General features: G+C 42.2%; 1 pseudogene; it reads left to right on the forward strand.

The window, feature by feature from the left end:
* Positions 1 to 7601: 7601 nt before the first annotated feature.
* LOC139020450 (gamma-aminobutyric acid receptor-associated protein-like 2 pseudogene) lies at positions 7602 to 7949 on the forward strand (annotated as a pseudogene).
* The last annotated feature ends 1156 nt before the right edge of the window (positions 7950 to 9105 follow it).

The raw sequence follows: 9105 nt of genomic DNA on the forward strand, positions 1-9105 counted from the left end.
CTCCCAGTCTCTCCATCCATCAGGCCCAGATGGAGTTCTCTGCTTCCTACCCTCCACCCTCCTCATCTAAGATCCAGGATGATTCAGTCTGGATAATAATATTGGAGAAATCAGCTTATTCCACTTCCTGCACATGATGATTGTTTTGGATATTGATACATAATTAACCCACATTGATTTAATGAAACTCAGTCCTAGGATTTTGTTGGAACTTTTGGCAAAGAGAACCTCCCTTTCCACTAGGGATGCTGAGGTGTAAAGATATGAACCAAGGCAACCATTTGTCAGCATGAGGGGAGAGCCTGCTTGAGGATGAAGCCAACAAATCAGAAAGCAGAGCTCAGAGATAGGAGATCCTTTTCAATGGTATCCTTTGAATGTCTGCATTCTATATTCAGGCATGTTATTCTCGAATCCAGTTTGTATTGAGTTTCTGTCCTTTATAAGCTAGAGTTCCTAAGAGAAGCCCATTTGCAAAACTCTGGGACCCCCTCTCACCCCTCTCCCATCCTCAGATCCATGACATGAGTACAGGCTCTGTTGTACATGAGAGCGCCCTCTGTTGGTGACGCTCTGAGATGGGCTGCCTTTGCATCCTCCCACCTCCATGTGGCTGGACTGCTCATTTCTTAACACAGGGATTGTTTTCAATCAAATGCAGTATTTGTTGCCTTCTAAAGAAGTCAGAATTATTTAGACTCACATTGGCATTTTCATAGCCCACAGAAATTATAGCAGAAAAACACTTTTAAAGGGCCATAAACTCAGTATAGGGTGCGTCTGGGTCTCATATTGGTTCCCTGTATGAATAGACTAGTTTTGAATTCTATAAGGAAACATTCTTCTAAAAATCAATTACTTGTATGTATTTTAAAAGTCAGGCTGTGGCATCTATTCACAAAGTTTTCATTAGTACAAAATTGTGGCAAAAATCTGGTAGAGCTTATTGGGTATAAACACACACACACACACACACACACACTTAAAGAAATTGAAAAAGACAGTAGCAATGCTATTAGAGAAGTTCAAAGAAAATGCGTTGAAGCTTTCCGAGTTGTGGAGCCGCTAGGAGTTTGGTTGAAGAAATGGCAGGAGCCAAGACACCGCAGTTCAGATGGCCACTACAAGCAGAGGCCGGTAGAGAACCGACAGGGCTGGGAGGCCAAGTCCTCTCCCTCTTTCACAGCAGGTCTAGCCACTCTGTTCCTTGAGCCACACATTCCACTCTCTTAGACTTTCTTAAACACTTCCCACACTTCTGCACTTAGAAAATACTGTTTGAGATGCCTCAAACGTCATGTCGGCGAAGCCTTCTGGAGAAAAGCTAATCACCCTCATCACTGTGTCCCATAGTGCTTTGCCCCTGTCTCCTTGTTGGAATTTGTGGGAGTGGCTTCTGTGTTCATCTCCCTGGCTTCACTGTGAGCTCCTTGAAAGCAGGCTATGGCTTAGCCATCTTTGTAGTTCCTGTCATTTCAGCTAAGCCTTGGCATATAATGGATGTATAAAAACTGTCGAGTAAATGGAAAACTATACCACAACTCTTATAAACTTGCACACCAAGAGTTATGGGGGAGAGAATAAAGGTTGCTTAGCTCTGAGAGGACTCATGACAGAATTGACAATTCAGAGATGATGCCAAAGGGTCATTCTGGATAGGTCAAATAAACCTTCAGTCTGCAACTCAATTATTTTTCTCAATCACACAGGGAACAACTGAGACAATTTAGGTGAGTACTTTGAAATGAAATGACCTGATTTTCCCACTTTAGAGTAGTCATTACTCAGTTAACACTAGGGTGGCCAGTCTGCCCGGGAGAGCTCAGGTTTATACCTGTTGACCCTGCTATTTATAGTGCCCCAGTTAAGTCTCAGAAGTATCCCAATGTGGGTGTAATTTTTGGCCACCCAATCAATGGAGAACTCTGTTGGCCTGACATATCACAGATAGAGCTGGACTAAGAGACAGTTTCTTTTAAGCCGGAGAGAGCCTTGATTCTAGCTATTCTCCATGTCTTAACAGTGAGGAAGGAGAAATTTCACTCCCGGGGCTCTTCTGTTGCTTTCTGCATGGCGAGATGGAAATTTACTCTCTCTATTAATTTGTGGCAGAAAGTTGGTGTTATCTATTATCATTTTAATCTTTTTAACAATTCTGCAATAGATATTATGCATTTTACAGAGAAAGAAGCTGGAGTTCAGAGAAGTTAAGTGATGTGCTCAAGAGCACACAGCACATAAGAATCAATGCCAACGTTAACCTCATTTTGTCTGACTCCATCGCATGCCCTGTCCACTTTGCAACCTTGCTTACAATTTAGAAACTGCTTTCACAACCACATTCCCTTATTTTGGAACGATCTTCCCCCTGTCTGAATTATTAAGCAGTGATGTAATTTCTGCCTTACCAAAGGAGACCCTGCTTGACATCTGTTTGTTGTAAAAGATCATTCTGGTCTGTGAAGTTCAGTCTGTAGGTTTTGCTGTTTCTGATATGAAATAAGAGTAGCATTTTTATGAACAAGTGACTCTTTTGTAAATATTCTCAGCAATGATCTTTTGACTTAAGAGTTATTAATATGTTGTTAGGTAGGTTTAACTGGAAAACATCTTAATTTTTTATAATAGGGACAAGGAAGGGATTCAAGAGTGGGGACAGGCATTAGACAATAGAGCTAATAAAGCTTTGCCTTATGTTTATTCCAACATTGAGAATCACAGAGTTGCTTGCAATAGCAAAAAATTGGAAACCATATATAGTCCAAGTTCCATCCATACAATGTAATACTATTTAGCCACTATAGTAGCTGGTTATAGATACTTACTGATAGATTCAAAACATAGTTAATCAGGTTATAAAGCAAAATACATTATTATATTTTAAAAATGCACACCTACCCTGGCCTGTGTGGCTCAGTGGTTGAGCATGGACTTATGAACCAGGGGGTCACAGTTCAATTCCTGGTCAGGGCATATGCCCGGGTTGCAGGCTCAATCCCCAGTGTGTGTGCAGGAGGCAGCCAATCAATGATTCTCTCTCATCATTGATGTTTCTATCTCTCTCCCTCTCTGAAATCAATCAAAATATATATTTTTAAAAATGCACACCTATAAAAAATGTCTGGAAAGGTATCTAAGTATCTCTACTGTAAAAATTATGGTTGTTTTTCATTTCCCCCTTTTTGGATTTATTTAAATTTTCTGTTTTCTAATAAATGTAAAATATATGTACAGTTTTAAATTAATAATTATTAAGTATATCAGAGAGAAGAAAATGCTAATTTCTCTCTCACAACTATCAAAAGGCTGTATGTTATTCAGCATCAACAAAGAAGGAAATCCTACCTTCTATTTGAAACAGATGAACCTTGAGGACATTTGCTAAGGGAAATGAGCCAGTCACAGAAAGCTGAATCCTGCATGATACCACTTATATGAGGTACATGGAGGATTCAAACATGTAGAAATAGAAAGTCAAATGGTGGTTGTCAGGGGCCAGGAGGGGGCAGGAGAGGGGGTGGTGGAAATGGGGAGTTGCTACTCAATGAACATAAAGTTTCCCGTAAGCAAGGTGATCAAGTTCTAGAGATCTGCTGAGCAACATTGTGCCTATAGTTCCCATTACTGTATTGTGCACTTAGGAATTGGTAAGAGGGTAGATCTCATGCTAGGTGTTCTTACCACAATTTAAAAATAATAATCTATATACATAAAAGCCTAATATACAAATTGTCCCCTCGGGAGTTCAACCAGGAGACCCAGAGTTTGATTGCTTGCTATGACGTGTGCTGACCACCAGGGGGCAGTACAGAATGAAGGAAAGCCACAGCCAGCACCCAGGGAAGGAAGGCCCCAATCGGCCCTGATCGCTGGCCAGGCCTAAGGACCCTATCTGTGCACGAATTTCGTGCACCAGGCCTCTAGTATAAAATAAAGGCCCTGTGGCTCACAGGGCAATTTCCCACAGCTGAGCCTCCACCATTATCTACAGGGTGCTGGCCCCGGCTTCCCCTCCTTGGCCAGGAGACTCATACTGCTTGCTCAGTTACCAAATGCTGATAGCATGCTGTTGGTTTTCCCTCAGGGATTTCCTTTACTCCTCCTATAAACCCTGTGAAGCAGAAATTAGTATTCCCATTGGCAGGTTGAGGAAGTGACGTTGAGGGTCCTGAGATGCACGATGGAACCTCTCTTCCCAAACAGGTTCTGCTGTTTTAGAAGAACAGCCTGCTGATGCCAGGTCCAAAGCTCTCTAGGAGGCCAGCAACTAGAAATGGGAATAAAGTGTCAGCCTAAATTGAAGCATGGGAGAGGAGAGCAAGCTGACAAAATGTCCTCTTGCCTGTGAAGTTGGGACTATGGTCCCTTTGTGGTCCAAGGCCATTTATGGAGTTAGCTCCTGGAAAAAACATATCTATTTCACCTTGAAATAGATGGCTGCTTTGGGCTATCACATTTATTAGCTACTATTCATCAAGTACAGTGTGCCAGACCCCACACTGAGTACTGTGCAGACACCATCTCGTTTAATCCTCATCACCACCACCCCGTTGAGGTAGTTTCTTTATCCTCATTTTTGCTAACAAAGAAATTGAAGCTTGAAGAGGTGGAGTGTCTTGGTCAAGATCACACAGCTGGTGAGCAGCAGAGTGCCAAAAATCTAGGCTCTTAATCCAGTGCTACTTTGACTCCAGAATAAAAAGGAAAAAGAGCCCGGCTGGCATGGCTCAGTGGTTGAGCGTCGACCTATGAACTAGGAGATCACTGTTCGATTCCCAGTCAGGGCACATGCCCAGGTTGCTAGCTCGATCCCCGGTGTGGGGCATGTAAGAGGCAGCCGATCAATGATTCTCTCATCATTGATGTTTCTATCTCTCTCTCCCCCCCTCATTTCCTCTCTTTGAAATAAATAAAAATATATTTATAAATAAATACATAAATAAATAAATAAATAAAAATAGGTTTCAAAAAATAAAAAAGAAGGAAAAGGAGTTGAAGGAGAGGTCAAAGAGCAAACCTGAACACTTGGAGACTTGGTGAGGGCCTTGAACCGCTAGAACTTTGGGTCCCTCCCAATACTTCCTGTCTATGCTTCTTGTCCACCCATGGCCAGATCTTTTAGAGTCCTTAGTGGGAAGGTAATGGGATGTGCTATGGTATGGCAGGCTAGAAAAATCACAGGTTTGGGATCCATACTGATTGGTTCAAATTCTATCAGTGCCACCTACAAACTGTGTGGGCTTTTGTAAGCTACGTGACTTTCCCAAGCCCTGCATGTATCATTGGCTCAGTCAGATGGATCAATGAGGAAAATAAGTGTGAAGGTGCCTGACACAGGCTTTGGCAGATACATTAGTCAGGCTATGCTAGATCATCTAAGCTAGCAAACCCCTCATTATTTTTCATAATTAAAACCCATTCCTCATTCACCTGAAGTCCCATCCTGGTCAGGCAACCCTCTTCATCTTGTGGCTCTGTCATCTGTCATTCCAAGTTGCAACCCAGCTCCAAGCTGCCTTGGCCCAGAATGGGACCTGTCACTTCTGTTTATAGTTCATTGACCAGAACTAGACACACAAGCCCAAACAGTCACAAGGAGGGCTGGGAGAGAGGGGGGAGCACTTGTATATTCAGTGTAGAGGGTTGTCCCCTGTGGTGAGCATTTCTTCTCTTCTACTTCCAAATGTATTTTTCAGAACTGAAATTCACTCACGAGTCTAGGGCTATGAGTAAGCTCTGGTTTTAGGTATGTAGATTCAGTACCTTTCATCTCTTTTTTCTTAAATTGTACATGAGGAGGAACTATAAGTGAATTATTCTCACATTTGACGCACAATGTCATGAGAAAAATATTTGGAATTAAATCAATAACACACCATATTTTGAGAGACTAATTAAGAGGTACCAAATGTCTCTTGGGAGGAAAAATATCTTAATCTGGTGTGTCTGCATAGATTTTATTTTTTATTGTATCACAGATAATTAGAACTAAAATTACCTTAGCTATTGTTTGCTTGTGCATTCTTATCTTACCTTGTTCCAGAAGGATTGGAAGCCACACCTTAGAAATTACAGCATACTGCAACAGTCTGTTCTTCCTGCTTCCTGTCTCCCACAACCAATCATTCTCCACCCTGGCACCTATAGATTTTTTTCTAATATATGTATATATTATAAATATATATTATTTATTTCAGAGAGGAAGGGAGAGAGAGAGAGAGATAAAAACATCAATGATGAGAAAGAGAGTCACTGATCGGCTGCCTCCTGCATATCCCCCAACCCCTCAGCACACACACACACACACACACACACACACACACATACACACACACACTCGGGATCAAGCCCACAACCCAGGCATATGCCCTAACTAGAATCAAACTGTGACCTCCCAGTTCACAGGCCAACACTCAACCACTGAGCCATGCCAGTTGGGCTAAAAGATCTTTTTAAATGCAAAGCTGATCAAGCCACATCTACTTAAAGAGAAAACAAACATTTCTATGACTTTGCTCTGATCCTCCCACCCCAAATCCTTAGCTTGGCAGTACAGTCTGCTGAGACCTACTTTGCAGCCAGTGATAGCTGTGTTCTGTTTTAATCTAACTAAACTGGAACTATACTTCCCAGAATTTCCTTCCTTGTTTAATTCTGGGTTGGCCACAGATAAATTTGCTACAAGGAAAATTAAGGTGGGACTCATAATATTAGAAGATTTCTAATAAAAACCTATAAGATGTTCACTACTAACATGTACAAAGTGTGTACCATATGCCAGGCACTGGTCCAAAACCCTAATATGTACTAACTTATTTATTCCTGACAATGATCCCCTAAATTAGGTCCTATTGTTATTATACAGATGCAGAAACTGAGATTGAGCCCCTTGCTCACACTGTACAGCATACTAAGATCACCCAGTCAAGATTTGGACTCAGACTGTGCGACTGAATAGCCCACGCTTTTTATTATTATAATAATTATATGCTACAGAAGCTTCAACAGAGTTTCTGGGAGAGTTTAGTTCTCTATGGAAGAGACACAGAAAGAAATGACCTCTTTTTGTATGGCTCTGATAACTGTAATTTTCAGCTATCTCTTTATGAGCCTGGGGATAAAGCTGAAACCCTCAGAAGACAGAGCTGAGGAACTATATATATATATATTTATACTCCATTTGTGCTTGTGTATGTAAATGACTAACATTTGTCTGATACTCTTCAGTACTCTTTCTTGCCCTGTGATCAGAGGATCCCACTGGGTTTTCCAGGCACGGTCAGGATGGGAGAGGCTTTGCTGCAGTAACAAATGACTCCCAGATCTCTTAAGACAAAAGAATTTTATTCCTTGCTAATGCTAGATGGCCCTTGTGAGTTGTCAGTGGCTCTGCTCCATACAGTCTTCACTCTGGGATACAGGGTGATCTGGAACATTGCTGGTCTCTGTACTAGAGAGAAAGAGCAAGGCAGAGTACCTACTGGCTCTTAAAGATTCTGCCTGAGTTGTTGTGGATGGTGCTCTGAGCAACATGGCTCTGAGAGCTGGCTACATCTCTTCCCCACCTGATCCCTTCCCTGCATCCTTTCCCCACCACCATCATGAAGTGGATGTTTAAGGAGGGAGGACCACTTGCTGGAACGCAAATGCATGGAATCTGCGAAGATCTGAGCGAAAATCCGGACCAGATTCCGTGGAAAAAGTCTCAGGCTCTCAGATTGTCAACACTGACAAATGGAAGTATCTGGTCCCATCTGACATCACTGTGACTTGGTTCATGTGGATCATCAGGAAAAGGATCCAGCTTCCTTCTGAAAAGCCAGTCTTCTATTGTGGATAAGACAGTCCCATAGTCCAGCATAACTATGGGACAACTTTACGAGAAGTAAAAAGGTGAAGATAGATTCTTGCATGTGGCCTACTGTAGAGAGAATACATTTTGCTTGTGAGGGCCGGCCAGTGTTGGACCCACCTGCTTGTGTATCTTGTAAATAGCTGTCTGTTTTCAATTACTATACCAGAACCTCTTCACATAGACCTCTTAGTGCATTGTAACTGGATTGATCTCTTAATACATTGGAAGGGTTTTGTTTCCTTAGACCAGTAAATTATCATACAGAGTTAAAAAAAAAAAAAAAGACTCTGCCTGAAAGTGGTATGTCACTTCTGCTTGCATCTCATTGGCCAAAACAAGACACATGGCCATGTGTGAGTCCACAGGGTGAGGAAGTATAATCTTCTCACTGGGAGGACCACTGATTTGGCTGAGCCGTCAATCAGTTTACCATGCAATATTGAGTCCTTAGCCACAGGGTGGATGGGCGGAGGCTGGGAGGTCAGAACCCTCTAGAGGTCCTCTTTGGCACAAGTAACCTTTCATATTTACTCCAGTGTGCTGTACAAATACTGACTTTTTCTGTACCATGAAATAAAACAGCTGGGAATCTTGACTTTGTCTCAGTTCTCACAAGAATTAGGGCACTAGGCACTAATAATTCAAGCCCAGTCAGTAATACAAAGGCAGAACTGGGAGGTTAATGGGCGGGGGAGGGGAGAGACCTATGTAATACTTTCAACAATAAATATTAAAAAACAAACAAAAACAAAGGCAAGACTGGAATTTGGGATTTTAGTCTTCCTACCCAAGGCTGTGTTGGCTCTAATAAGGGACACTGAGTAGGTCAGCAGAATCTGTGACCTGAGGACCAGAGCCCAGGCTCTTCAGCCCCATCGGCATCTATGCATCTCTTCTCTTGGCTTGACTGGCTCATTGACCACACAGGCTCAGTGATAACCAGGGAGAGTGTTGAGCACATACACGCTACAGACCGTATTTTTTCTTTTTATTAAGGCTCTGGAGACAAGAACATGACAACATTTTGGCAGCTGGGACTACAGCCATGTGTGAGGAGAAAGTGATTTGCATGAGCAATGCAAAACCACCTGGTTTATTGCAACTGACTGAACAAGTTAAGTGAATCAAATTCCCAGTTGGATACCAGAAGCAGCTAACTTACACACACACGCACACACGCACGCACATGCACATGCACACATGCACACAGCCCCTGAAGAAAGAAAGAAAGGAAGGAAGGAAGGAAGGAA

The sequence above is a fragment of the Myotis yumanensis genome, unplaced genomic scaffold (genome assembly GCF_028538775.1).
Source record: "Myotis yumanensis isolate MYYU_CA2020_CCGP unplaced genomic scaffold, mMyoYum1.0.hap1 SCAF_12, whole genome shotgun sequence".
Taxonomy (NCBI): domain Eukaryota; kingdom Metazoa; phylum Chordata; class Mammalia; order Chiroptera; family Vespertilionidae; genus Myotis; species Myotis yumanensis.